Source organism: Erinaceus europaeus, chromosome 3 (genome assembly GCF_950295315.1).
Source record: "Erinaceus europaeus chromosome 3, mEriEur2.1, whole genome shotgun sequence".
Lineage (NCBI taxonomy): Eukaryota > Metazoa > Chordata > Mammalia > Eulipotyphla > Erinaceidae > Erinaceus > Erinaceus europaeus.
Window position 1 is genome coordinate 18213541 of NC_080164.1, and position 27965 is coordinate 18241505.

Here is a 27965-nt window from a genome sequence, read left to right on the forward strand (position 1 = left end):
TTTTAATGGACTGATTTTCTAGCTTGTGACAGTGCCATCCCAGCCTCCCAGTTTGCCTAGCTGGAGCTCAGATGATGACAAAAGTCAAAGGCTCACACAACTGATTTGTACACTGTACTTTTAAACCCACCCCACCCCACCCCACCTTTTGATTTTGTTCTGCTCTTTGATTTTAGTGGGAAGGACCAAAGAAACACTAAAATAGCCTGACTGTGACCTATTTGGTGCTTCACTTGCACCCATCTCCTTCCAACAATCTGTCACTTTAACAATGGATGTGCTCTCTAGGACACTATTTGACTCGCTAACTTCTAGTCTCCAAGATCACCTGCAAGGACAGCAGGAGTTAACCATTGTTAGCAGGCTTGTATCACCGAACTCAGTAAAATTGGGCACTATGTCTAGGGACTTGGTAGTTTGCATCATGCTGAGAGGCATTATAATTTTCCTTGGTAGCATAGTTCATTTTACTTTTATTTTTATCTTTTAAATAGATTCATTTGCTTAAAGATTATTATTATCTAGCATTCAGGGTATTTTTAGAGACTAATTAAGGAGGCAGGTCACCTTTGACTTTGTGAATGTTCTAAAAAATACTCACTGAAGGCAAGTTAGAAGTGCTAATTTTGTGGATTAGGCATTGTGTCTCAGATTTTTGAGGATCCTTTGTCTTGGTGTTTCAGAATATTTTATTTCTTGGAATCCATGGAATAGTAGAAAAACTTAAAGAATAGTAACTAATATGACTAATATCTATAAAATCAGTTTCACTACAGCTAACATTTCATTATAGTATATGTAATCTAGCTTGATATTAATAGTTAATTAAAAATTACTAATATAGTTGCTAGACTTACTGAGAATTTTTATTTTATAGAGAGACCTATTAATATATATATATCATGTAATCACACAATAACTGAAATGAAAATTTATATTTTGCTTTATTATTATAATATACAAATTTAAAATTTATTTATGATTTAATAATGGTTTACAAGAGTGTAAGCTAACAGGAGTATAGTTTCACATCACACCTGCCTGCCACCACAGTTATGGATATATACAATACATACATACATATATATATACAGATACACACATACACACATACACAAACACACATATATATGACTTTCTTAAGAAATCTTTCCCTGCCTGATGGTTTTAACAAGGAAAAGGAAAATATAGGGTGAAACTCAGACTAGTAGTGGTCTATTGAAAGGACCAAGGACTGTAAAGGGGGGAGGGGTCTGAGAGGGCTTTGGGTACCCAGTGCACTCAGAACCAACCAAAAACTAAAATGCTAAAGGTCAAAATAGAAAATATCTAGAAGAATGTTGTTATTGTTGCCCAACTCACTTTACTGGGGGATGGGTGGGCATAATGATTAACAAGACAGCTATGACTTGAGCTTGTTTCTAGGTGCTATAGGACTTTCTGTATAGAAAACCATGTCACCGGCAAATAGGACACTACACTATCTGAATGTCTTATTTCTTTCTCTTGCCTTAGTGTAGAGTATAACTGTGGAGAGCAGACATCCTCATCTTGCACCTGATTTTAAAGCAAAAATACTTACTTTTTCACTAGTAGGTATACTATTGATTGCATATTTTCACAGACATCCTTTACCAGTTTGTTGAAAAGCTCCCTTTTATTCCTGCTTAGTTGAAAAAGTAATTACTTAGTTTAAGTTTATTGCACCAGGTTTATTGCTGGGGTTTAGCGCCTGCACAATGAATCCATAGCTCTTGACAGCCATTTTGTTTTTATAGAGATAGAGAGAATTAGGGGTAGGGCACTGGAGGTGGGGGAGAGAAGGGGAGACTACTTGTAGTACTGCTTCACTGCTTATGAGCTTCCCCTGCAGGTGGGAACTGGGGGTTTGAACTGGGTCCTTGTGCCTGGTGATGTGTGCTCTCCCCAGTGAGTGCATCATTACCTATCACTGTTGCTTTGTTTTAAAATTAGAAATGTGGGACTGGATGGTGGCTCACCTACTTGAGAATATAAGCTTCAGGTTACTATGTGGTTTTATTTTTTGTTGTTGTTTATTACTATATTTTTATTTTCTTAGTATAGTAAATTCAAAAATGTTAATATGATATAGTTTTTTCATAGTCAACTTCTCATCCTAAACTATACATGATCATTTAGATAATTTGTCTCTTTATATTAGTTTGGATTCACTAGGCTTGAAATGTTGCAATTATGTTCATGAAGGATATTGATTTGTTTTTATTTTAAAAATCTGGTTTTAATATTTTAGCAAAAGTTGCTTCAGTGTAGGTTATGTTACAAAGTGAACTTGGATTCTCTTTGCACTTGATAATTTGTGCATTCTACACTCTTGTTGGTCATTGCCAAGTCTGCTGCATTGCTTGATGCTGTGGTCTATTTACATAATTACTGTTTTGCCTGAGACCTGCCCTGCCTGCAGGGCATTGGTTTAATCCCCACTGGTTAGAACCTTCACAGCAGCTGGAGACCCGCCCTGCAGGGCATTGGCTTAATCCCCACTGGTTAGATGGAATTTGCATTCTTTTCTTTCTCTCCACCCACTCTCCTACCCACTTCCTTTTCCGGCCAGCTGCTTCCACCTCGGAAGATACAAAGGCAGATTCTTTTCTGATAATAAACACATTGGATTGCGTTCTGCTCAGCCATGAGTTCCTGTTCATCTCTCTCCCGCCCATGAAGCTAGCCCGGCACACTCTAACAGTATTACCTGGCCCCCTGGGAACCAAAGTTCTTAATAGAGCACATGGAGGGCTCAGAGGGGCTTCTTTTTGTTGTCAGGTAGTCTTTTTTTTTTTTTGGTCATTAAAATTGAATTGCCCCAATGGCTAGGATATTTCAGACAGAGGTTGGAATAAAACCTACTGGGGACATTTGCTAGCCATTCCAGATGCCATAGACTCTTTAGATCACTTTGGATGCACAGCCATTGTTTTGATTGCTTGATTGACAGAGAGAGAGGGAGAGAGAGAGAGAAGAGAGAAGGGAGAAGGGGGAGAGATGCCATAGACTCTTTAGATCACTTTGGATGGACAGCCATTGTTTTGATTGCTTGACTGACAGAAAGAGACGGGGAGGGGGAGAGGGAGAGGGAGAGAGAGTGAGAAGGGAGAGTGAGAGAGAGAGAGAGAGGGAGAGAGAGAGAGAGAGAGAGAGAGAGGGAGAAGGGAGAGTGAGAGAGTGTGTGAGAGAGAGAGAGAGAGGAAAAATGAAAGGTGTGTCAGAGAGAAAACACCTGCAGTACTCCTCCACCAGCAGGTGGGGCCCAGGGGTTTGAACTTGGATCCTTATACATGGTAACTTGTATGCTGGATGTGTGTGCCTCCACCTGGTCACTCTCCATTGATTTTTACTCGTCTTCATTAGGGGAAATAGTAACATGTGCACTCAGCCAGGTATGTCACCACCCAGCCCTTTGATTAGGGGAAATAGTTCAAATATTTTATTTTTATTCTCCAAAAATATATGAACATATCTTAATTTCTGTTTAATTTCTGACGTCATTCATATTCACTTGTATGCACAGATCTTAGTAGCTGCCCCTCTATACCTATTCATATATAGATATTTATGCCAGACAGGGCTTTTCTGTTATAACTGAAAAGTAAGACTTTGTCTTTTTGTCTGATAGCAACAGCCTGGTTATTCATTGCAGTGTTTATTCTTTTAATCTTATTGAAGGCATCTGTTATGCCGCACAATTTACTGAAATCCTTCTTCACATTTCCAGAGTCAGGAAAGCTAATTCTCTAGCCTGTTTTTGTCAGCTCTTTCTTCTAGTTTTTTTCACATTTCCCTTTTGATACCACTCACATGATTGTCACTAGTTACAACCTCTCTCTCTCTCTCTCTGTCTCTCTCTCAAACACATACACACACACGCACGCACACACGCACACACACACACGCACACACACTTTGTTTTTCTCCTGCCTTTGGCTGCAAGGCTATGTTGTAAAAGGAAAGGAACAAAATGTTTTAGTAGGATCATGTCTTTAGTGGTGGGTGACTAGAGCCATTAAAGGAGACCAACACTGAAGTATATATCTTCACAACAACAAGGCAACCAAGTCAGAAATATGGCAGAATAGGAAGGCTGGTGTGGAAGAACTTAGCCATTTCTGGGGATTTGTAGCTGTGGGTTTCAGGTGGAGACCAGATGCAGGTAACTTGTGAGGGGAATGAGGGGACAAAAAGAGAGAAGAATTAGCTTGTGGAGAAAGGGAATGTATTTTCATAAAAGTCAATGAGAAAGATCAAGTGTGAGAGAACCAGAGTGTCATGACAGAGTAGGTGGGTTGGGGGGTGGGCAACAACACACCTTGCAAAACCTGAACTCTGCCACTGCATCACCTCCTAGGACACAAGATTTTATTAGTTTGCTTTGTGGAGTTACGGTCTCATGAATACACAATTTCATCTCTTCTGAGCCGATGTTTTTTCATTGAGAGAGAGAGAGAGAGAATTCAGTGCCAAAACTTTCTCCTGTACTGTGGCACTTCCCTGTTGTGCCAACTCTTGAACTTGGGTTAGGCAAAGCAGTTGTCTTAACTGGTAAGCTGTCTCTAGAGCCTGCAGGTGGGGACCATGGCCTCGAACCCAGATCCTTGTGTATTGTAACATGTGTACTCAATCAGGTGTGCCACCACCTGGCCCCTCCCAAGGATTTTTAAACAAATATTTTTATTGATGCAATGTTGGCTCTCAAGACTCTTTTAGGGCCATAATACCATTCCTTTTCATGAGTTTTCAATATCACTCCGCTGCAGTCCTTTGAGCTTCTTTACTGCCTACCCCTTGGTGACCCCACCCTGCAGTTCTGCAGTCAGAGTCTAAGGACCGGTTTGTACTTGACTTCGTTTGCTTCCTTGCTTTGTTTCTTTATATCCCACATATGAGTGAGATCATCAGATACTTGAGGCCTTCCTTCTATCCATCCATCCATCCATCCTTCCTTCCTTCCTTCCTTCCTTCCTTCCTTCCTTCCTTTTCTCTTTCTTTCTTTCTCTCCTTCTTTCTCTCTCTCTCTCTCTCTTTCTTTCTTTCTTTCTTTCTTTCTTTCTTTCTTTCTTTCTTTCTTTCCTTCTTTCTCTTTTCTGCTAGAGATTCACTGGGGCTTCATGCTTCATGATTCTGCCACTCTTGGTGAACTCTTTTCCAAGTCGAGGATGAGTGACACAGAGAGAGGAGACACCTCAACACTGTCCCATGATTGTGAAGCTTCCCCTCTGCATGATGCTCCCACATGAGGCCCACTGACTGGAGCCTGGGTCTACATGCCTTGTAAAGTGTGTACTTGATCCAGTGAGCTATCTCCTGGCCCTAGAGGTTTTTTTAAAAAATACTTTATTCCCTTTTGTTGCCCTTGTTTTATTGTTATTGATGTCATTGTTGTTGGATAGGACAGGGAGAGATGGAGAGAGCAGGGAGAGACAGAGATGGGGAGAGAAAGATAGACACCTGCAGACCTGCTTCACCTCTTGTGAAGCAACTCCCCTGCAGATGGGGAGCCAGGGGTTCGAACCGGGATTCTTCTGCCAGTCCTTGTGCTGTTTTTTTTTTAAGTTCTTATATAGTCTGAATAAAATTTATGTCTCCCCTCCTCTGCGGGCCTTAGAAAGCAGAATCTTCTCATGTTGCTATCATTCTGTCAATAGATGGTAAGCCTGTTTGATAGTGGTGCTGCTGTAAGCCTAAGTGGCTGTGTTTGCATGCAGTGTTTAGGAAAGTTACAACTCCTCTCAAGTTAGTTCTTCCTTTGTACTTTATGCCTAAAACTCTCCACCTGGAGAAATGCCAATTTGCCACTAAATTAAAATAAATAAGAACATTTTTCATCAATCGGGGTGGCAAATTTAGCCCCTCTTTAAAGCACTGAGCAATTTATGACCATATGTTAAATACCATAAAACAGCTTTAAAGACTTGGTCCCTGGCCATTGCCAGATTGCACCGTAGGAGTGCCGCAGCTCTTTGAGGGACTGGAATGTTTCCTCCGGCCCTTGGAGGCCTCAGAAACTCACTGATGTCACAGCCAAACAGGCCTGTTTTCAAACATTCCCTTTATAAAGGTGAAATACTAAAAGATTCCATTTTGGCATTTGGGTACAAAAAAAGGCAAGACGCCTTTTTTTTTTTTTTTTTGCTTCTTTGGGGTCAAAATTAGTACAGAAAGTGTTGTGTGGGAGAATGAGTAACTTGGCAGCAGAGAGTCCAGAAGGCAAGTCTAGGAATAGGTAATAGATACCCTCAGGATTTTTCTTGGAGTAGGAACTGGACTTTCGTAAGGCATAAGCAAATACCATGCTTCTCCATCATTTTCTTCTTGCCAACTTTTACAGAACTAATATTAATGTTAAAAAACAATTTTAAAAATTTCATCCCAGAGGACTGCCAATTATAAAGGCTTTCTCTTCTTCCAGGAGTCTGACTCATGGTTTGGTGAGCTCCAAATACTAGTTTTTCTTCTTACCATCATCATGGCCTATGAATCATTTCTGGCATTTAGTGGGCTCGTGGCTTCGAAAAGGAAGGTGTGTGCCAGGCGACCTGTGAGTTTTGGTCCAGTGGGGCTATAGGACTGGAGGTGCTGTGAGGCCCCTGTGAGGAGGACGCCAGCCTGGGCAGGGGGTCGCTTTCTGAAGCAGTGGTAGTAGCAGCGGCAGCACGAAAACAACCTCCTATATGACTTGGCTGGTTTTCTCTCTGAAGGGCAACTCTTCTCACATAGGAAGATGATGAAAGTTGACTGCCAAAGGCCAAGGATTCCTAGCTTTCTTGAAAATGTAAGACCCAGCCCAAGGGCTGATTTCCTGTCAGTTCCTGTGTGGTTTGTGCTACATCCTTTTACAACAGATGAGGATTTTAGGTCATCTTTCATAACTGTGATCCTGAAAATGTTTGGCAGTTTGATCTCAGTTAGCAGAAGGCAGCTGGCACACTTGTCTAGGAAGTGCAGCTGGAGAGCTGCTGTCTCCTTCCCCAGGTCAGGAAGTATACTATTGTTATTTGTCCCTGCTTTCTTCCTACTAAAGTATAAAAATCTTCAGAATTTGGCTGATTCTAAAGGTGCCGGGTGGTAGCCCTTTGAAATTACCCTTTCCATTTTGTTGGTCTCGGGCAAAAACTTGTTTTTGCCTTTGGCATTTTGGAAATCCTTTCTGCTCACAGAGATCTGTGTGTTAGTGGAAGTTTTCTTTCCATTGCAAACAAAAACATGCAGGATGCTTTAGACTTTTATTTGTAAGGAGATTTTAATTACTTAGACCCTATTTTTGCTCAGTGATTTATTCCCTTTCATTCCTTTACAGGGGGATTTTTTTCTTCCTTGCTATTAGCATCCATTAAAACTATGAGCTAAGTATTCAAACTGAATATTCAGACTATGGAACACTGATATGTATGACACATTTCTTTATTGTTGAATGCTGAGATAGACGGATTGTTTAGTTATTCCAGTTAGTCATGATGTAAAGGGTGAACTGTGATGTGGGATTTAGAAAAGTGGACAACTCTTCTCTTTTCATATGACTCAGAGGTCACATGTTGGCCACTTGGTCTTATTTGAATTTGATAGAATTGGGATTACCTTTAGCTTGGTTCATCAAAGGGAAGAGAGAGAAAAGACACCAGAGCACCTCTTAACTCTGCAAAGGGTTCTGGGGACTGAGCCACTGGCCCCTGGGGGCTCAGGTGTGCTCTAACAAGCAGAGTTATTGCCCCATGTCCCCACAGCACATTTTGCACTAGCAACTTGTCAGATTTATGGACATCAGCAGTATCATCTCCAGAACAGGGCCTTGATAACGTGGACATGTGATAAAGGGGGAAGTTTGGATTCCAGAGGTGGAAGAATTTGATATCCAGATGAATTATATGTACCTAAATCCACAGTTCCTAGAACAGTGTCCTGTTAAATTCTAGGTGGGAATCCCTATGATCTCTGAGGCCTAATTGGCCTGCATAGGCATTGACAAGGAAAGGTTTGTTTGTTAAATGAATGAAACTAAGACACTAAAAGATCATGTCTTATGTGTGAAGTCTTAATTGGAAGGATACCAATTGGGGGAGACTTCTCAGTGGGAGGAGGGGCATCTAAAGAGTCGACAAAGAGCAATTCACTTTCTGCATTGAGAAAAGGGAAAAGGACCATTGATATATGTAGATCAGACTGATCAGTATGTTTAGGAAGGATGTGACAAAGACTCACAAAAGTAGTTTGCCAACATAGGCTCTAGTAGGACTAACCATTTTTACATTCTAAATTACAACTCTTTTTAGATTAGACTCATAATAGAATAATGAATTTAGTACAGTGTAGTCATAATCTTTCCAACTGTCTTATTTTTTTTTTTTTTTTACCCTCTTCTCTGCTTAACCAGCTTGCTTTTTCTCCTTCTACTACTGTTTGGGGAATGGACTCAGGTCTTCATGCATGGAGCCCCTACCCCACTTTTCTATTACATATTGTTGTGAGGGAGGAGAGAAATACCAAAGCATTGCTCCATCATTCATGGAGCTCCACATGTCTGTCTTGTGTGCTCGTTTGTTGCTGGGGACCAAACCCAAGGTCTCACGCATGGAAGTCATCTACTCTGTTCCCCAAATCACCTTCCTACCCTCTAAAGCAGATTATTTTTATTTATTTATTTATTTATTTATTTATTTATTTATTCCCTTTTGTTGCCCTTGATGTATTGTTGTAGTTATTATTGTTGTCATCGTTGTTGGATAGTATAGAGAGAAATGGAGAGAGGTGGAGAAGATAGAGAGGGAGAGAGAAAGATAGACACCAGCAGACCTGCTTTACCAACTTGTGAAGCGACTCCCCTGCAGGTGGGGAGCCAGGAGCTTGAACTGGGATCCTTAAGCCGGTCCTTGTGCTCTGTGCCATGTGCGCTTAACCTGCTGCGCTACCGCCCGACTCCCTAAAGCAGATTACTTAAACACTCTGTTCCTGACCTTCATGTTCAACTTTTACCTGCCACTCCCTTCCTAAATATCCCATCCCTGCTAATGTTTACTTTTCACACCCTATGGTTTGGCTAATTCTTTCACCTATACCTCTAATTACCTTCTCATAAGTTTTTGTTTATCTATATCTACTACAGACAGCAATGAGATTGGGCATTGTTTGAAGGGATCAATTAGAGTGGGCATGGCAGAAGTATTTAAGTAGGGGACTGTGGCAAATTGTTCAAAGAAAGCTAGCATAGCTTCCTGCCGCACAGACCTTTCCATACTTTGTGTGACCTTTGAGAGATGGGGCGTCATTTTCCTCTCCTTGAATCTAGGTGGGCTTGTGACTGTTTTGACCAGTCGAGTATGATGTGAACAACATTGTGAAACTTCTAAGACTGGATCATTAAGACACTACAACCTCCATACAATTAGCAGAAGCATTGGTGCTTGGAGCCTGCAGTCACTCACTATGTAAGAACCCTGGCCACTTTGAGGTTGTCCTGCTGTCAGGTAGCCAAACCACATGAAGAGGCCACATGCAGGCACTGCAGTTGGCAGTTCTTATTTTGGAGTTGCCCCAAGGCGCCAGCTCAGGCACCAGACATGTGAGTGGAACCACATTGTGACAGAATGTAGCAGATAACTTTTAAATTAGCCTGTTCATCAGCTAAATACCATGAGTGGTCTTAGTCAGTGCTGTGAGGAGGAAAAGAATTATTCCTCTACATTTTGCCCATACTTCTAGCCCATAGAATCTGTCTACTAGATGGTTAAGATAGTTGAAGAGATGGGACTAAGGGTATAAAGGACAGAGGGATAAAGGACAGAGAACATTACAATGGAGAGTATGAACTATGACACTTTGGTAGTAGGAATTATAGAAATATAGAGATTATATTTCCTGAGAGAGAGAGAAGGAAGAGACAAATAGATTAGGGAAGAAGGGTCCAGGATGTGGCTCAGTGGGTAAAAGCCTCTATGTCTGTCAGGCTTTTTTTTTTCTGGGTTTGATTCCTGGCACTACATGGAACCATCATAGACCATATCAAGGGAACTCCATAGATGGTAGATTAGTACTTTGATGTCACCCTCCTCTGTCCCATTTTCCTTGAGAGGAAAGACAGAGGACTGACATTTTATCATTATAGCCTTGCTTTTGTAATTTTGTGCTGGTTTGTACTGTCAGTGTGAAGTATGTTGAGCCCTCCAGAGGAAGGACTATTCTCTCCAGGGAAGCATCTTGGGAGTTCAGCTGTGGTTCCACTTCTGAGTCCTGAGCCTCAGTAGGACTCAAGGATATCAAAGTACTTCAAGCTGCTTGTGTTTGGAGTTGAGAGCAATTCCACGTTTGTTTGTTTTTATAATTTTTCAGTTTTTTAAATGTTTTTTAATTTTATTTTTCTAAAAATGAAACACTGACAAAAAACATACGATAAGAGGGGTACAACTCCACACAATTCCCACCAACAGAACTCTGTATCCAATCCCTCCCCTGATAGCTTTCCTATTCCTTTTTTTTATTTATAAAAAGTAAACATTGACAAAACCATAGGATAAGAAGGGTACAACTCCATACAATTCCCACCACCAGATCTCCGTATCCCATATCCTCCCTTGATAGCTTTCCTATTCTTTATCCCTCTGGGAGTATGGGCCCAAGGTCATTGTGGGATGCAGAAGGTGGAAGGTCTGGCTTCTGTAATTGCTTCCCTGCTGAACATGGGCATTGACAGGTTGATCCATACTCCCAGCCTGTCTTTCTCTTTCCCTAGTAGGTTGGGGCTATGGGGAAGTGGAGCTCTAGGACATATTGGTGGGGTTATGTGTCCAGGGAAGTCTGGTTGGCATTATGGTAGCATCTGGAAACTGGTGGCTGAAAAGAGAATTAACATATAAAGCCAAACAAATTGTTGACTAATCATGAACCTAAAGGCTAGAATAGTGCAGATGAAGAGCTGGGAATTCCTCCATTTTGTAGATAGCTATTAGGCATATTTTAGTTATATTCCAAAGGGCCTGGCTATACTAATTTTTCCCCCCTGAACCTGAAATCTGATATGCAGGTGGATCTAAGTTATTGTCTGGGAAGATGATGTCATGGCTGGCAGAAGGACCAGAAAGCTGGATCAGGGAAGAGAGTAGCTCCCAAGTATGGGAAAGGTGTATAAATATTGTTGACTGCAAACCCCATTGCTTTGATGTGATCTGGGGCCAATATTCAGCTTAGGAGTCTATGTGACCTCTGCATCCCTGTAGATCTGAGCTCACATTCTATGGTCATGAGTAGGAACGTGCCAAGCTGCTCCAGTATCAGGATCCATCTTCCTCAGGTGGTAGATAGAGTATGTTGTCCAACCTCCCTTTGGAGTATGGAACATTTTCTACCATTGTTGATCCAAGTTGAGGGCAAGGTCCTATGGGGGCCCACAAAGGGGTCTGTTCTGTTGTTCCTGATATAGATGACCAGTAACAATGGAGAGAGGGATTTATTTGAGGTCTAGGCCCATCAATCTTTTTGGGAATCTCAGGGCTTTCCAACTAGGGCCCCAGCTGATGGGGTGGCCTGATAGTGACTAAAGAGTCATCCTTAAATTATGCCAGTCTCTTGCCCTTCTTCAGCTTTTGCAGTCCTTGTTTTGATAAGATTAGCTTTGGAATGAGTGAGAGAACTGTAATAGGAAGTAGGTGAGGAGGGTATCTAAGTCTAAGTAGACACTATTTCATTATGAACTTGATACTGACTCACTACAGACTATTGTGTATTTTTGCTTTCAGGTATATATTTTGCCCTAATTTATGGATACATGTGAGCACATGCTCTATCTCATGGGACCTGGTCTATATCTAGGTTTTGGGATTTTGTGAGGAAGTGAAACACCTGGAATGGAATTAGAGAATCCTATGAAAGGAAAGGTTTCACCCGAGTAATGAGGTGAAGGGTTGATATTCCACGCCTGACGTCTCTGGACACAGTCTGAAGTGAAGCATGCTGAGGTGGTACTTGCAGTGTTTTTAGGTTTGGATCAGCAGAAGCAATATAATTTGGTATGAATTGAGAGAAGTATGCAAAAAACTGAGCCCCACCCTACAGGTTCTAGGACCGGGGGAAATATAGGCTCTATAGAGGAAGCTGGAGGTTCCTGCTGTCTTGGGGTTTAAAAAAACAATAGATAGTTATTTCTATAATCATATTATTTGGCAGTTGGGTTAACTTTGAAATATTCCTTTGTTATGATTTGCTGTATCATACACAACATCACCATAATTTATGTCCTTTGACATTATTTGTATATAGTTGTGCCACCGGTTGCTTCTGGTCTAAGCTTTTAAGAGAGTCAACATATCAAAGACTCAGCCTATGTATTAAAAAGACTCTGTGCTTTAAAAAGTTTGACACATTCAATCAAATTTTCCTCTCTCATATTAATTAAATAGTGATTTATATGACTACAGATTAATAAGAGTGTACATAAACACCATTTCCACCAAAAGACAATGTCCCATCCCATCCCCTCTCCCCCCCACCCTGTGAAACCAAACATCCACCCTCACCCTCAACCCAGGGTTTTTACTTTGGTGCCCTACTCCAAATTTAGTCAAATCCTATTTTGAGTTTCCCTTTCTATTCTTCTTTCTCAAATTCTGTTTATGAGTGGGATCATCCCATACTCATCTTTCTGACTTACCTCACTTAACATAATTCCTTCTAGCTCCATCCAAGATGGGTCAGAGAAGGCGGGTTCATTGTTCTAAATAGCTGTGTAGTATTCCATTGTGTATATATACCACAGCTTTCTCAGCTACTCATCTGTTGTTGGGTGTTGTTTTCACCAGGCTGGCTTCACAGGCAGGTAACAGACGACCTGGGACTCATGGCAGGGTTGTACGCAGTATCTCTTTATTCATGCAGGATGCAGCGCAATCTATACCAAGCTAAGCTAAAACTAAACTAAAATGAACAATGTTGTCTTTATATATACTTCCCAAGTAGGGTGTGAACAGGATGTGACATAGAGAGGGTGGAGAGAAAAGTGACTGGTGAAAATCAGAGTGTGACAAGGAGAGGGGGCGGAGCAAAAACATATCATGAACCAGTGGGGATTGAACCAATGCCCTGCAGTGGTTATGTAAATAGAATACAGTGGTTATGTAAATAGAATACAGTGTTAAGCAGGGGGTATTAAACTAATGAAACAGAAGGGGTTTTTAGAAGCATACCAACAATTGGGCACATGGGTTTCTTCCAGGTTCTAGCTATTACGAATTGTGCTGCTATGAACATAGCACATATCTTTTCTGCTGTATGTTATGGGGTTTTTGGAGTATATCCCTAGGAGAGGGATTACTGGGTCATATGGAAGGTCCATGTCTAGCCTTGTGAGAGTTCTCCAGACTGCTCTCCACAGAGGTTAGACCAATTTACATTCTCACCAGCAGTGCAGAAGGGTTCCTCTGTCCCTACAGCCTCTCCAGCATTTGTGAGCTTTTTGATATATGCCATTCTCACAGGGGTGAGATGGTATCTCAATGTTGTCTCTATTTGCATTTCTCTGACAATCAGCAACCTTGAGCAATTTTTTATGTGTTTTTAGCCTTTTGGATCTCTTCTGTAGTGAATATTCTGTTCATATCCTCTGCCCATTTTTTGATGGGGTCATTTGCTTTTTTGTTGCTAAATTTGCTGAGCTCCTTGTATATTTTCGTTATTAGTCTCTTGTCTGATGTATGGCATATGAAGATCTTCTCCCATTCTGTGAGGGGTCTCTTTGTTTGTGTGACAGTTTCTTTGACTGTGAAGAAGCTTTTAAATTTGATGTAGTACCATTGGTTTGTTTCTGCTTTAGTCTTCCTTGCAATTGGGTTTGTATCATCAAAGATGTCCTTGATTGTGGTTTAGGTGGGAAAGTGTTCTACCAGTGTTTTCCTCTATGTATTTGATAGTTTCTAGTCTAACATTCATGTCCTTGGTCCATTTGGAGTTGATTTTTTGTTTCTGGTGAGACGAAGTGGTTCAGTTTCACTTTTCTGCGTGTTTAAATCCAGTTTTCCCAGCACCACTTATTGAAGAGAGCTTCCTTTCTGCATTTAATACTATGGGCTCCCTTATCAAAGATTAGATGTTCATAGGTGTGGGGGTTTAGTTCTGGGCTTTCAGTTCTGTTCCACTGGTCTGTGTGTCTATTTTTGTTCCAGTACTGTCAGGCTAGTGATGCGAGAGAGAGATCACCCAGGAACCAAGCTCGTGGTGGTGAGGCCATTCAAATCTTTATTAATCCGAGCATCCCAGAATTGGGTGGTAGCACACTGGGTTAAGCCATGTGGCGCAAACCACAGGGGTTGGCATCAGCCTCCCGTCCTGTGTGCTCCTTGAGGCCGGAAAATGGAAGACCCAAGTCGGAAACAGAGGTGGCTTGACAATACCATACATGGTTAGGGAAGGGGTGGAGAAAAGTAAAAGGGGCTGGGAAAGGTATGGACTTCCTTAGCAACTGTTGCAAGGGGTTTAACTGGTAGGATTAATAATACCCTGCAGTCTTGAGGGTAGGAAAAGAATATATCAAATGACCAGAATGGGTGGCGAAATAGGGAGGAGGCCTTAAGTCATTTGTTAGACAAAGCAGAACATTGAAATGTAGATAATAAGAGAATGGGCCATTATATCAAGGAATGCAGGGTGAAGCAGGGGAGCTGGCTTAATGTTTTAAGGAATGCCAAGCCCCTGGAGGCAGAAAAATGCAGGGTTTCTGGAGACAGGGAGTGATGAACAGGGAAGCAAAAACTGAGTCCATGCCTCTTCCAAGCTCAGCCTCACAAGAGGGAGTCTGACAGGGAATTTCATTTCCTCAGTTCCCCATTTTTCAATGGGAAAAGCCTCACCACTCTCAACCTTGTTCGCACAGTACTATTTCTAGCATAGTACCTGGGTGTTTGGATGATGATGGCCTTGTAATATAGTTTGAGATCTGGGGGTGTGATGCCTCCATTTCTGTTTCTTTTCCTCAAGATTGTTTTTGCAATTGTAGGTGTTTTCTGGTTCCAGATAAATGATTGTCGTTTTTGTTCTATTCTCTTAAAGAAGCTTGGTGGAACTTTGATGGGTATCATGTTAAATTTGTATATGGCCCTGGGGAGAATATTCATTTTGATGATATTTATTCTTCCAATCCATGAGCATGGGATGTCTTTCCATTTCTTGGTGTCATTTTCTGTTTCCTTGAATAGTGACTCATAGTTTTCAGTATATAAGTCTTTCATTTCTTTGGTCAGCTTTATTCCTAGGTATTTTATTGACTTTGCTGCAACAGTGAATGGGAGTGATTTCTGGATATCTTCTTCTTCGGATTTAATGTTTGCGTAAGGAAATGCCACTGATTTTTATACATTGATTTTGTAGCCTGACACCTAGCTATATTGCCTAATAACTTCCAGTAGTTTTCTGCTATATTCTTGCAATTCCACTTTTTGTGTGGGTGCTTTGGTTTTTCAGTATTAGCTCCTTCCTCCCTCCCTTCCTTTCTGCCTCCCTTCCTTCCTTTCTTTTTTTCTTTCTTCCTTCCTCCCTCTGTCCTTCCCTCTTAGTTTATTTGTGATTAATAGTGAGTTACAAGATTGTAAGATTATGGGATGTAGTTGCACACCATATCCACCACTGAAGTTCTCTGTCCCTACTCTCCTAGCTCCCAAAGATAACTACTAGTTCTCACAATGTCTTAGAAACAAGTTCTTCTTCTTCCTCTTTTTTTTTTTTTTTTTTGCAAGTTCATGCATTTCACTTCTCTAGATACCATATATGAATGAAACCATCTGGTAGTTGTTTTCCAACTCTTTACTTATTACGTTAAGCATAATCACCTCCAGTTCCATCCATTTTTGTCCCAAAGTACACAATATCATTTTTTTTAAAGGTACATATTTCTTCAGAGTAAAGGGAAAGGTGTCTACAGGCTAGTGATGGAGCTGCAGAGAGCTTGTGTCTCCACTGACAACTTGGCAAGTTCTGTGAGCTGAGTGCTGGAACTGCTTCTATAAAATAATGGTTTTGCTGTTGCCGTCAGCAATCTGGCCACCTGTCCGGGCAAGTCAGGGTGTCTCCTGACGTGACAAGTCAGGGAGGATAACATGCTCTGTGTCTGATGTTCTCTGGATTGGGTGTCCTGCACGTTTTAGATAATTTTCCATTTAGTACACGAGAGAGCTAATGCACCTCTGAAATCTTCTAATCAATGTTGTGTGGACAGACATGCTGTAGAACCTCATAGGAAGTCTATTATTGGGTAAAAGTTGGTGCTTCCTTGGCAGGGTGGCTGTGACTTGTCAAAGACTACTTCTTGTGATACTGTGAGAAGCTATTTGCTCCTGTGCTCTGGATCCTGCTGTATTTCTGTTGGTCTCTCTAATTGGTTTTATTTCTCCATTTCTTATTTTTCCCCCCTACTGTGCTAGAGTGACCTTGGCACTTCTGAGATTTGTGACTTGTGTTTTGCTTTGTTCCCCACCCATTCCCTGAAAATTGTGGTACATGGAGATAACTTGCTGTTACAGACTCTGCTTAATTTGTGTCTTTGGAACTTGCGTAATTTTCCTGGCAGAAGCAAGACTGTCTTTGTTCTTTGTTATCATCAACTTAAATTTAAATTATCAAACAGAAAAATTGTCACTGTGATACTATTACTTTGAAACATGGCTCTTTTTCTATGGCTTGATTTTTTTTTATTGTTGTAGTCATTATTATTATTGATATCATCATTGTTGTTGGATAGGACAGAGAGAAATGGAGAGAGGAGGAGAAAACAGAGAGGGGGAGAGAAAGACAGACACCTGCAGACCTGCTTCACCACCTGTGAAGGGGCGCCCCTGCAGGTGGGGAGCTGGGGCTCGAACCAGGATCCTTACACCGGTCCTTGCGCTTTATACCGCATGCACTTAACCTGCTGTGCTACCGCCGGACTCCCGGATTTTTTTTTTTATTGACAATGATGACAAGATTTTTGGATAAGGGGGTATAATTCCATATAATTCCCATCACTAGAGTTCCATATCCCATCCCCTCCATTGGAAACTTTCTTATTCTTTATCCCTCTGGGAACATGGACCCACGATCATTATGGGGTGTAGACGGTAGAAGGTCTGGCTTCTGTAATTGCTTCTCTACCTGACATGGGTGTTGGCAGGTTTATCCATATTCTCAGCCTGTTTCTGTCTTCCCCTGGTGCGGCAGGGCTCTGGACAGTGTTGGTGAGGTCATCTTCCCAGGGAAGTCAGGTTGGTGTCATGGTAGCATCTACAGCTTGGTGGCTGAAAAGCATTAAGATATAAAGCAGAACAAATTGTTTAATAATAAGGAACCTACAGGTGAGACTATAGCAGGTGAGATTTGGGGTCTCCATGTTGGAAAAAGCTAGGAAGTCTATTTTAGCTCTATCTCAAGGGGCCCATGACTTTACTATTTTTTTCCTAAGCCTGACAGCTAACATGCAGGTGGGCTAAAAGTATTGTCTGGGGCAGATAATGTCAGGGTTGAAAATAGGAATAGAAAGCTGAATCAGGGCAGAGAGTAGCTCCCCAAATATGGGCAAAGTATATAAATATCATTAACTGTAAACCTCATTGATCTGATCTGGGGCCCATGTCTATTCATATTTAGCACAGGAACCCGTGTAACCTCTGCATCTCTGTAGGTCTGAATTCTCATTCCATGGTCATAACTAGGAACATTTAGGCTGAACTCATTTCAGAACCCATCTTCTGTGAGTGGCAGAGTATGTTGACCAAGCCTCCCTTCAGAGAGTAGTGGGGCAGTCCCTATCCCTATCATTTTTCTACATTGAGGGCAGGTCCTGCAGAGGCCCACAAGAGGGCTTATGATATTGTTCCTGACAGAGATGACCAGTGATGCTGGAGAGAGATCTGTTAGAAGTCTAGGCCTAAGCGCACGTGGCGCAAAGCGCAAGGACCAGCATAAGGATCTCGGTTCGAGCCCCCGGCTCCCCACCTGCAGGGGAGTCACTTCACAGGCAGTGAAGCAGGTCTGCAGGTGTCTATCTTTCTCTCCCCTTCTCTGTCTTTCCCTCCTCTCTCCACTTCTCTCTGTCCTATCCAATAACGACATCAATAACCACAACAGTGATAAACAACAAGGGCAACAAAAGGGAAAAATAAATAAATAAATAAATAAATAAAAGAAGTCTAGGCCCATCATACCTGTGGGGATCCCAGGATTCCCTGACTAGGGCCCCAGATGATGGGGTGGCCTGGTAATGACCAAAAGAGCTATCATTAAAGTATGCTGGTCTCTTGTATGACTGGATTTTAATTTTTCCGTACTTTCAGTGGATGTTGGCCAGAAATTGTGTACCTATAGCTGTTTTTACTCTGGTTGTAGTCTTATTTATTTATTTGTTTGATTTCATTCACTTTCTGAAAAACATTTCTTTCTTTCTTAAAACTGAGATTAGTAAGGTTGACAGGACTGTATATGTTTCTGAGGTACCACTTCACCACCTGCCCACCCTTCCTCTCATCTTGCCCACTTGACTCTCCTGTCCCCTTCCACCTTGAGGACCTCATTACTATGTCATTCTCAGGGTTTGTAACCTAGACTTTATTCATTTCTTTATAAAAAGTCATTTTTAGATCTACTTTCAAAGAAGTTTTAGTTATTCATCATCATTTTTCAGCTTCTTGAGTTTTCATTCATTTTGTTAGCTTTCCCCCACCCTACCCCCACCATGTGTGAAATATATGACTTGTTCATTGTTTGACTTCATTGTTCTGTCCTGTGTAGACTCAGAGAATTCTTCATACTTTTGTATATACTAGGCCTACCTGCTGGACATTTCAGAGTTCCTTGACAGGGGGGAATATTAGCGAGCTCTCTTTTATTCATGAATTCTACAGGTCAGCACTTTAGTTTGCACAGTTTCTATGTTCTCTTTTGCATGCTCTTCCTTAACTGTTTGGTGTGAGCTGAAGTTTAAGGTCTGGGCTGAGATGGTTCTCTGTGTGTTAGTGTCTTGCTGGCACTCTGGGTTGTGCCTGTGGATGCTGTCAGTTAAACAATGAACTCACAACTGGAAGAAAAGCAAAAAACAAAAATAAAAACAAACAAAAAATCCCCTCCCCAAACTGGTGTGGGCCCCTCCTCCCTTTCTATGGTTATTTCTCCTGATGTTTTGGCAAGTGTTGCTTGCATGTGTCAAGCTGTGACTCTTCAGCCTTTAATCTCTGCTTTGTGTAATTCAGCTAGGAATTCGTGTGTACAGTCCTATAGCAGTCGTGCTTTCCAAAGTATTTTCACTGCAGTGATCACATTCTTCAACCACTTTCTGTGGGCTGGTCATCCTGCTTTACATATAAGGGAGTCTAAGTGAGGTCACTTAACTGGGAAGCCAGGGCCAGAACTCAAATATAACATTTCAGAGTATAATTCCAATGCTTTTCCCTCTAACATTCTGGGAAGTGCCACTTTCATTATTTTATGGTAGCGATCTGCTGCTCAGTAGAAGTAGATAAGAACAAATCAGTGTGATTAATCAGTTGCTCACAGTGAAAAAATTCTTCAGGAAGTAAGAACAAGCAGCTGAGCAGGAAGTACACACAATATTAATACCTTCTGCCAGAGGGCAGCCAGGACAGGTGAGATAGTTAGTTGGCCAGTGGGAAAATGGTAGACAGCTTGCAACTTTTGTGGGAACTTTCGAACAGTTGATGGAGCAAGGACTTGCTCTTGATTGTTTTGCTTCTTCTCCTTTTTTTTTTTTTTTTTGGGCTCCAGGGTTATTGCTGGGGTTCTTGGTCCCTGCACTAGAATCCACTGCTCCTGGAGGCTTTTTTTTTTAAGCCAAATTTTATTTTATTCTAATATAATTTTTATTTATAAAAAGGAAACACTGACAAAACCTATAGGATAAGAGGGGTACAACTCCGCACAATTCCCACCACCAGAACTCTGTAGCCCATCCCCTCCCCTGCTAGCTTTCCTGTTCTTTATCCCTCTGGGAGTATGGACTAAGGGACATTATGGAGGCTATTTTTTTTCTTCCCTTTTTTGTTGCCCTTGTTGTTTATTGTTGTTGTTGCTTTTACTATTGTTGTTGTTGTTGTTGGATAAGACAGAGAGAAATGGAGAGAGGAGGGGAAGACCGAGAGGGGTAGGGAAAGATAGACACCTGCAGACCTGCTTCACCGCTTGTGAAGCAACGCCCCCTGTGGGTGGGGAGCCGGGGTCTCGAACCGGGACCCTTACACCAGTCCTTGCGCTTGGGGTCATATGTGCTTAACCCACTGCGCTACCTCTCAGCCCTGTTTTGTTTGCTTCTAAGGGCAGAGATCAAAAGTTGAAGTTGGTAAAGTTATGGTAAGATGTTTTATCAGGGGATGGCTCAGCTCTGGCTAATGGTGGTACTGGGGATTGGATCATGGGACCTTCAGTACCTCGGGCATGGAAGTCTTTTTTCATAAACATTATGCTGTCTCTCCAGCCCAGAAGTTAATCAGTTCTTATGAGAAATCAGGGCTCAATTTTAGCTTTGAGGCGTAGAGAACTGTCATGAATTCAATACGTCATTGTATGTGTCCTGAGGACTAGTTGGCATGTGATCTTAAGTTACCTTTGCCAGCCCTGCCCTCATAACATGGCTTTTGATTCAGGTCTATTATCTGGTCTGATACATCTTTAGTTGTCTTAATTATATCTTTGTGATGTAATAAAACTGTTGTTTACAATCAAGTATTTCTAAAATCACTTGAATGGACTTTCTTTAATGTGGGAAAGATGAGGGAAGAAAATTTAAAGATAACATAAAGGGCAAGAGTTTACGATGGGCCAGGTATGGGTAGCTGGACTCTAGGTGTTTGTGAGTGAAAAGAAGAAAAACCATGGGCTTTCATTTAAAAATATACTTAACTTTATCTTGAAATTAAATTATTAGAAGATTTTAACTTTAGTATGTGCTTTAAATATTAAGCAACCACTATTATATGAAACAGAATGGGTCTGAACAAAAATTATATATGATCAAAAACAAATTTAATTACACTAGACCATTCAGTCTTGCTATAGTTTCTCTGAAGAGATATGAATTTGTCAGAATTCATGCCATTCTCATAATTAACTGAAATGAGAGAGCTGTATTTTTAAGGCTAAAGATCATTTGCTGTCATTTATTCTACTTTTTAGAGCAAATTCCTTGAGTGATGTTCTTGGTAAGTGGATATGTAAAGATTCCTATCTTTAATAGGAGTTTTATTGTTCTTGAGGTGGTAGTACAATGCTCATTCAAAAATGAATGTCCCAGGGACAAAACAATGCTAATTTCTCCTCTGTGTGACAGTTTCAGGGTGCTGAAAGGAGCATTCAGCAGAATTCTTGTTTGAATTAATTAGTCATACCAATTTACTTTTATAGTAGTGATTTTTTTGAAAAATGGAATTGCTAGAATTACCAAAGCATCATCACAGTGGGGAAAAAATAAAAGTGGGTAATGCCACAGACTATAGATGATGAAAAACGTGGTCCTAAATACTTAAGAGGCTGTAGAGAAGATATTTTTAAAATTATAATTTAGTATTTATATTGACATTGGGTGAGATAAAAGACAGCCTATTATTAAACAAATGGCTTAAAAGCAAGAACATTGGGTTGGATTGAACTTGTACTGTGCTGGTAACATGGTGGGCCATGCAGGAGTACTGTGTTAACATTTGGACACCTTAGTGTGAGAAAATCATCACCAAACTACGTGTGTTTGGCAGAGCTTGTGACACATGGACGATACTTGTAGAAATCAGGAACGATAGTTTAGAAAGAAAGAAAGAAAGAAAGAAAGAAAGAAAGAAAGAAAGAAAGAAAGAAAGAGCTGGAAATGGGGAGCCAAGCACCTGGTTAAGTGCACATATCATGCTCAAGGACTCAGGTTCGAGTGCCCATTCACCACTTGCAGGGGGTCTGTTTATGAGCGGTGAAGGATGTCTGCAACTATCTGTCTTTCTCTCCCCTTCTCTATCTCCTTGTCTTTTCCCTATTTCTTTTGTCCTATATAATTTTAAAAAATTAGAAAGAAAAAAGAAGAAAAGGAAAAAATGGCCATCAGGAGTGGCAGATTCGTAGTGCTGGTACTGAGCCCCAGTTATAACCCTGGTGGAAATAATAAAGAATGAATGAGAGAGAAGAAGAGAGAGAGGAGAGGAGAGAGGAGAGGAGAGAGGAAAGGGAAGGAGGGAGAAAGGGGGAGAGAGAGAGAATGAATATGAAGGAAAAATAGGAACGGAAGGAAGGAAGGATTAGAAATGCATACTCAGAGAGGCTAAGTAAAGTGCCCAAGATAATATCACTCATTAATTTCATATCTAGGTCTCTGCTGTTAGTTTTGGTTTCTTTCTGTTCAGGAAAAAAGAAAAGAAAAGAAATCCAGAAAGTAAAACTAATACTATTAAGGAGAAGTTATTAGAAAGCAAATTTTGACTGCCACAAGAATATCTAATAATTGGTGTTGAAAAGAAATAGTTGGTGTTTTTTTTTAAGATTTTATTTATTTATTAATGAGAAAGATAGGAGGAGAGAGAAAGAACCAGACATCACTTTGGTACATGTGCTGCAGGGGATTGAACTCAGGACCTCATGCTTGAGAGTTCGATGCTTTATCCACTGTACCACCTCTCAGAGCACTAATTGGTGTTTTCTCATATAAGAAACTGCTGTGGTACAAAGAAAGTAACTATAACAAATGATTTTTTTCCAGGAAGAATTAAAATAGCATTTAGCTTCTTTTTTTGGTGACATTGTATGTTCTAAGGGCTAATTCTGAGCTGGCAGAAAATGAACTGGATGTCATTTGTGATGAGCAGCCAGTGATATTTCATTTTATCTTTCTTGTCCTGGTTAGTTTTGATAATGTCTTCTTTCACATTATAGAGTGTCTTAGCTTAGATGATAAATTTTATGACTGCCTTTGTTTCAAGGTCTCTTCCAACTCTAAATTTGCTGATGGAAAAATATTTCAACATAACTTATATTGGTTTTGCCAACTGCTATCAAGTCCTGAAGGCAATATATGGAATCTTTGAGAAAGTCACTTTTTGTTAATGGAATACTTCAGACACTTACAAAATAAGGCTAATGGCACATAGAATTTGTAGGCACTCATCACCTGCCTTCATAATTACCAGCTCATCACCCATCTCGTTTTATGTGTCCTTCATAAACTTCCCCCTTGATAATCTTGGAAGAAATCTAGCATGTCTTGTCATCCATAAATATCTTAATATGTATTGCTGTAAGAACTCATTTTCGTAAACTTACCTTAAACTTCTATTTTTTTCTTTTATGATTTCTTATCTTCTTTTTTCTGTCTACTTTTCATTTTCCTCTTTCCTTTGTTGTAAATTTGTTTGTGAAGAAATTGTCTCACTTGTCCTGTAGTGTTTGACTCAGCTTGAATTTTGATGATCTTATCCCTGTGGTATCGTATGACATGTGCTTTTACTCCTTTATGAATTGGTAGCTTGATATGATGGCTTACTCAGATTTTACTGTGTTTATTTTTCTTGGCAAAAATATTTCCATAGGTTAACATAATCTTCTATTGGAAAACATGTAGTATTTGGTTGTCTTTCCGTGTCTTGTAGAATTACTTTGTTAGGAGTTGCAAAATTTCTATCAGCTCTTTTTTTGTTTATTAGCTGAAATACTTTTCTTTTTGCTACCAGGGTTATTATCACTGAGGCTAGGGGTGCCTGCATGAGTAATCCACCTCTCCCAGTGGCCATTTTTCCTTTCCTGTTATTTTAATTAACTAATTAATTAATTATCCTTTTTTGTTAGGATACAAAAATGCAGAGGGGAGGGATATATATATATATATAGAGAGAGAGAGAGAGAGAGAGAGAGAGAGAGAGAGAGATAGAGATATGCAGGCTGCATATGCAGGTACCTGCTGACCTGCTTCACTGCTCATGAACGCCTCCCCCCCACACACATTGCAGGTGGGGAGCAGGGGCTTGAACCTGAGTCCTTGAGCATGATAGCATGTGGGCTCAACCAGGTGCATCACCACCCAGCCCCCAGCTGAAATACTTTTATAAGAAGTGTTTCAAAATAGACTATTTGGTAATCCAGAGTACAATTCCTTTAGAGGACAGAGTGAACACTTCATCCTTTCTAGTTTTCAAGATAATAAATTCATTTTCTCAATATAGCTATTTTAGAATATCATTATGAACTCATGGTTTTACAATTTGATGTTTGTTATACTTATTATTATTTATGCTAAAGAATAATAATAATAATAATCATCATCATCATCATAATCCATCATTGGCCTGTGAGAGCTTCTTTGTGATGCTTCTGCATCTTACTGATATGTCCCCAAAAGCCTCTGATAGTTTTCTTTCTTTCTAGCTCAACCATGTGTTCCAGGATCTTCTTGTACTATTTTTAGTTTGGGTCCCAGCCCAGCCATTTCAGTTTTCCTCTCCCTACAGAGGACAATTGAGGAAGCAATCCTTCTTTCCTTCCTTCCTTCCTTCCTTCCTTCCTTCCTTCCTTCCTTCCTTCCCTCCCTCCCTCCCTCCCTCCCTCCCTCCTTCCTTCCTTCCTTCCCTCCCTCCTTCTCTCCCTCCTTCCTTCCTTCCTTCCTTCCTTCACCTTCTTTCTTTATTAGCTTTTTAATTTAATTTAATTAATTTATTTTTTGAGCTTTTGTTCTTTTTTTTTTATTTATAAAAAGGAAACACTGACAAAAACCATAGGATAAGAGGGGTACAACTCCACACAATTCCCACCACCAGAACTCTGTATCCCATCCCCTCCCCTGATAGCTTTCCTATTCTTTTTATTTTTATTTTTTTATTTGTTGTTGGAAGAGACAGAGAGAAATTGAAAGAGAAGGGGGAGATAGAGAGGAAGAAAGACAGAGACGCCTGCAGACCTGCTTCACCGCCTGTGAAGCGACTCCCCTACATGTGGGGAGCCGGGGACTCAAACCTGGATCCTAACCGGTCCTTGTGCTTTGCACCATGTGAGCTTAACCCGCTGCGCTACCACAACTTTCTTGTTCTTTATCCTGCTGGGAGTATGGACCCAGGATCACTATGAGGTGCAGAACGTGGAAGGTCTGGCTTCTGTAATTGCTTCCCTGCTGAACAAGGGTGTTGACAAGTCAATCCATACTCCCAGCCTGTCTCTCTCTTTCTCTAGTGGGCTGGGGCTTTGGGCAAGTGGGGCTCCAGGATACATTGGTGGGGTTGTCTGTCCAGGGAAGTTTGGTTGGCATCATGGTAGCATCTGGAACCTGGTGGCTGAAAGAAGAGTTAACATATAAAGCCAAACAAATTGTTGGGACCCTTCCCCATTAGGGAAAGAGAGAGACAGGCTGGGAGTATGGATTGACCTGTCAATGCCCATGTTCATCAGGGAAGCAATTACAGAAGCCAGACCTTCCACCTTCTGCATCCCACAATGACCTTGGGTCCATACTCCCAGAGGGTTAAAGAATAGGAAAGCTATCAGGGGAGGGGCTGGGCTACAGAGTTCTGGTGATGGAAATTGTGCGAAGCTGTACCCCTCATATCCTATGGTTTTGTCTGTGTTACCTTTTTATAAGTAAAAAATTTTTAAAAAGTTATGGGGTTGCCATTTTGTAGATAGTAGACCTATTTTAGTTATATTCCAAAGGGCCCATGACTGTACTCTAGTGTTTTTTTTTTTCTGAGCCTGACATCTGATATGCAAGTGGACCCAAATTATTGTCTGGGAAGATGATGTCGTGGCTGCATAAAGGACCAGAAAGCTGGATCAGGGAAGAGAGTAGCTCCCAAATATGGGAAAGGTGTGTAAATATTGTTGACTATAAACCCCATTGATTTTATATGATCTATTCAGCTTAGGAGCCTATGTGACCTCTGCATCCCTGTAGATCTGAGCTCACATTCTGTGGTCATGAGTAGGAACGTTCCAAGCTGCCCCAATTTCAGAACCCATCTTCCTCAGGTGGAAGATAGAGTATGTTGTGCAATTCTCCCTTCGGAGGATGGAAGGGAAATGGAGGCATCACACTCCCAGATCACAAACTATATTTTTGATCTTTCTTACAAAATTGTGGGGGGAGCAAGTTCTTTTTTTAAAATTTCTTTAAAATTTTTTTTATTGGGGGATTAATGGTTTACAGTCAACAGTAAAATACAGTAGTTTATATATGCAGTACAAACTCCCAGTTTTCCACATAACAGTTCAACCCCCAATCAGGTCCTCCTCTGCTGTCATGTTCCAGGACCTGAACCCTTCCCCCCCACCCCAGTGTCTTTTCCTTTGGTGCAATATACTAACTCTAGCCCAAGTTCTGCTCAATGTTTTCCCTTCTGATCTTGTTTTTCAACTTCTTCCTATAAGTGAGATCATCCCATATTCATCCTTCTGTTTCTGACTTATCTCACTTAACATGATTTCTTCAAGCCCCATCCAAGATGGGATGAAGAAGGTGAAATCACCATTTCTAATAGCTGAGTAGTAGTCCATTATGTATGTAGACCATAACTTACTCAGCCACTCATCTGTTGTTGGACACCTGGGTTGCTGGGTAAACAATTTCTTATAAGGAGTTGTTATACTTTGCAAAATTGTGTGTGTGTCTTTGTGTGTCTGTGTGTTAGTGAGTTGTTGAGTTGTATTGTCTCAGGACAGTCAGTTTAGTGATATCATTACTTTAGTAAATTGAACCACTCTCTATTTTAACTTGTTTCTTTCTTTTCCTTTTGGGCATAGTCATCTTGTTTCTTTCTACAGGTTGTGGAATAGAGAAGAAAGTAATGAAGCCCTTGTTCCTGACTGAGATTTCTGGGGCTCAGATTAAGTGCTGCTGTCTTGGATTGCCATTCAATGAGCAGAAGTTTCAGAGGTGTGATTTTGGAAAAATCATACCCATATTAAATTTTTTTGTATTTGTATTTGAGAAACGTATATTTCTTTATTGAAATGTCAAAATTTCTGCCCAAGTATCGTTCCCTAAGTTAGCAAGGATTTGGGTCCATACAATTGGAAGGTAGTTCCTGGAAATGTACTTTCTTTTCTTAAATTGTATTAAAAAGTAACATCTAGGGATCAGGCAGTGGTACAGCCAGTAAAATGTACAAGTTGCCATGCTTGAGGACCCTGGTTTGAGCCACTAGTCCTCACCTGTAGGAAGAAAGCTTTACAAACAGTGGAGCAGGCTGCAGGTGTCTACCTTTCTCTCCCCATCCCTCCCATTTCTGTCATCACAATAAAAAATTTAAATATGCAAAAATGTGACATCTTTTCCATAAAGGATTTAAAGGAAATATACTGTGAGCATTGACAATCCCTTTGTCAGAGTCACCTGTGTTCGCCATATTTATCCCGCTACTCATTCACATATGTACATATGCACATATGTATGCAGATACGGATGTAGATTTACATCAACATACCTAAATGATTTTGCTGAACCATTTTGAAGTTGCAAGCATTTTGATTCTTTCTCTCTAAAACTTCAGTTTATGTGTTGTTTTTGACGGGGTATGTTGTTTTCACCGGGCTGGCTTCACAGGCGGGTAACAGACGACCAGGGACTCGTGGTGGAGCTGTAGGCAGTATCTCTTTATTCATGCAGGACGCAGCCCAGTCTAAACCGAGCTGAGCTAAACTAAAGGTACAGTACTGTAAAACTCACAATGCTGTCTTTATATATACTTGCCAAGTACGGTGGAAACAGGATGTGACATAGAGAGGGTGGAGAGAAAAGTGACTGGTGAAAATCAGAGTGTGACAAAGAGGAGGCAGATTAGGTGAGAATCCTATCACTGAACCACCAATGCCCTGGAGGGAGCGTGGAACTTGTTAACAGCGGTTATGTAAATAGAATGAAGTGGTTATGTAAATAGAATAGTGTTAAGCAGGGGGGATTTAAACCAAATGAAACAGAAGGGGTCTCATGCATACCAACATTTATGTTCTCTTCTCCCAAGACAGTT

At 40.8% G+C, this 27965-nt stretch overlaps 1 protein-coding gene across 12 annotated transcripts in view; it reads left to right on the plus strand.

Moving 5' to 3' along the window:
* Positions 1-27965, plus strand: part of BABAM2 (BRISC and BRCA1 A complex member 2) — a 452740-nt gene that overhangs the window by 65230 nt on the left and 359545 nt on the right. The window contains exon 1 of one of the 12 annotated variants that reach the window (XM_060186781.1): positions 6651-6805. The exons of the other annotated variants lie outside the window; for them this stretch is intronic. The gene's annotated coding sequence lies outside the window, so the exon portion shown is untranslated. Of the gene's footprint in view, positions 1-6650; positions 6806-27965 lie in introns of those variants that run through there. 12 annotated transcript variants of the gene reach the window in all.